This window comes from Oreochromis niloticus, unplaced genomic scaffold (assembly GCF_001858045.2).
Source record: "Oreochromis niloticus isolate F11D_XX unplaced genomic scaffold, O_niloticus_UMD_NMBU tig00006976_pilon, whole genome shotgun sequence".
Taxonomy (NCBI): Eukaryota; Metazoa; Chordata; class Actinopteri; order Cichliformes; family Cichlidae; genus Oreochromis; species Oreochromis niloticus.
The window spans coordinates 13,797-16,108 of NW_020328287.1; the positions used below are offsets into that span (position 1 = coordinate 13,797).

General features: G+C 39.2%; 1 non-coding gene across 1 annotated transcript; it reads right to left on the minus strand.

Moving 5' to 3' along the window:
- Positions 1-2,023: 2,023 nt before the first annotated feature.
- trnat-cgu (transfer RNA threonine (anticodon CGU)) lies at positions 2,024-2,095 on the minus strand. The gene has a single exon. It is a non-coding gene; the product is annotated as a tRNA-Thr (tRNA).
- Positions 2,096-2,312: the final 217 nt, after the last annotated feature.

The following is a 2,312-nucleotide window of genomic DNA, read 5'->3' on the forward strand; positions in this document are numbered from 1 at the left end:
TTGAGAAATGTTCAGGATCAGAAAATGTGTGACTCACAGGTGCTGTAGCATACGGCCACAGCTTCACTCTGAGCTCCATCTCCATAGAGTGCAGACAGTGATATCTGATGCTCCTTAAGACACAGGACAACAGTTTATTGAGACATTGTATTTTTTACTTCATAATATGTACTCCAACAATCCAATAGTTCTTCCCCACCTGTCTCAGGTCGCCTCCACTTAGTGAGGTAAGAAACATCATCATCATCTGCAGCTTCCCAGCGCACCGTGATGTCACTGTCTGAGAAATTAGTTACCCTAAGGTCAGAAGGAGGAGGCACCTTCACTAGAAGAAAAGAATAATGTGTATGGGCATTTTTAAAATGAGAAAGCTACATTTTGACATCTTTCATTATTAATAACATTTACAGTACTGTGCAAAAGTCGTGAGCCACACGCTGAAGTATTTCTTTGGACATTATCTGGTTTTCCACTCCTTTTTAGTCCAGTTCTTGTACCTGACCATTTTCTGAGTAATGTTTTTTGTTTGTTTGTTTTTTGTTTGTGTAAACACTTGGCACTGACCATTGTTGGAGAATTAAAAAGCACCTAAGTCAAGGAATGTGTGTGCACATAACAGAAAACTTGGGAAAGAACCAATTTTAAATCTTTAAGCATTTTGTTACTAGCGGCCTGTCACAAAAACACATTTTGTATAGTGTTTTGTTTTTTGTTTTTTTTTTTTAAATCTTGTGAATAAAATGTATACAAATGTGTGTGATTAATCACAATGTGTTAGTGTGTAATCACCCTGAGACATGCATGCCTGTCTGCTAGCGTCAGATCTAAAGCCATTTCTGATTTGGAGATGCAGGCTGCAGATTCTGTCCAGATTATCCCAGCTCTCGTCACTAAGCATCCAGTCTTCACTTATCAAATGTGTAAAATTCAAGGCTGGTCCTTAAAAGCTCCCAACAAGGCAAAAACTGTGAATCTAACCAAAGTGTATTTCCTGTTTCTCCCACATATTGGATTCCACAGTTCCTACAAGTGATCAAATATACACAGTTTTTAGATCTTGGAGTCCTTTGCACAGTGATAGAAAAACATTACCATTGGAATAACTGCCCACCCACTTGTGGTGCTGGAAAAATTGCCCTGATCTCTGCGCTTAGGCTCAGAGAGAGGTGAGATTTTAGCCTTTACAAGGAGATCACCCAGGTTTTGTTCCTCCTGAAGGCTGCAATTGCCTTGTGATCCTGAAGCATATGTGTGTCCTGAGTGAACCTTTGAAAGTTGCTCTTGATAACTCTGACCAATTTGCAGGTGGAGGGAGAATATGTGATCACCACTGGGATGAGGGGAGAAACATCAATTGGCTTGGTCTGCAAGAATGAATTGAAACATTTTCTTAAAAGGACCAACAGTACCCCTAGTGGAGAGAGCTGAGAATAAAATCTTGACAGCTTCCCCCAAATCACTCTGTTGAGTGCAGATCCTGTGAAATCTCAGTAATTGGGATTTAATTATCCCTGCAAATGTGTGTTTTGGGTGAAACTTGTTCTGAACAGTGAGGCATGTGTATCTGTAGGTTTGAAAAAGACTTTAACATCTAATTTGTGGTCATTTGGGAATTTGGGCCCTTAAATGTAGTTGTGTCTAAAAAATCAATTGAGGATTTATTAATGGTGGATTTCAGTTTGATGGAAGCATTATGGTCATTAAATTGTCATTATTAACATTAATATGAATTATCAGTGTAAATATGCTTTTGCGAATGTCTCCTGTTGTCAGATATCCTGTTTGGATCGTCCACTTTGACTCTTCACATCGTATGTTATATTCTGTTAAATATTTAACCTGTGAGTAAAGGAAACTGATACTCACACTGAGTAAAGCGCCAACAACAGTGATGTTGTTGCACCAGAGTCATGTCTAAAGTTCTGTTCAGTGTTTCTGGTTATTGGGAGCAGAGTGTTTCCCCTACTTAAAGCAACGTGATCAGCAAGTACAGAATCAAACAGGTTTTTAATCACTGTACTAAAGGCACAGATGGGGATTGAACCCATGAGCTTTGGCAGACGAGACCAATGCCTTGCCACTTGGCCACTATGCCACACAGGCTGAGCTTTGTCCATACCGTAACATCATATTCCTCTTGAATTGTTCAATTAAACGAATTGATGAACATGTTTGTCATCTTAGTTGGTTTGAGTGCTCAAAGTAGAGAATCACTGCATAAGAATCAGTCCATTCAAAAGCAACATTCTCCAATATTCCAAAAACCCAGAGAAAGATTGCCAAATGCGAACATCATTCCAAGGAAAGCATGA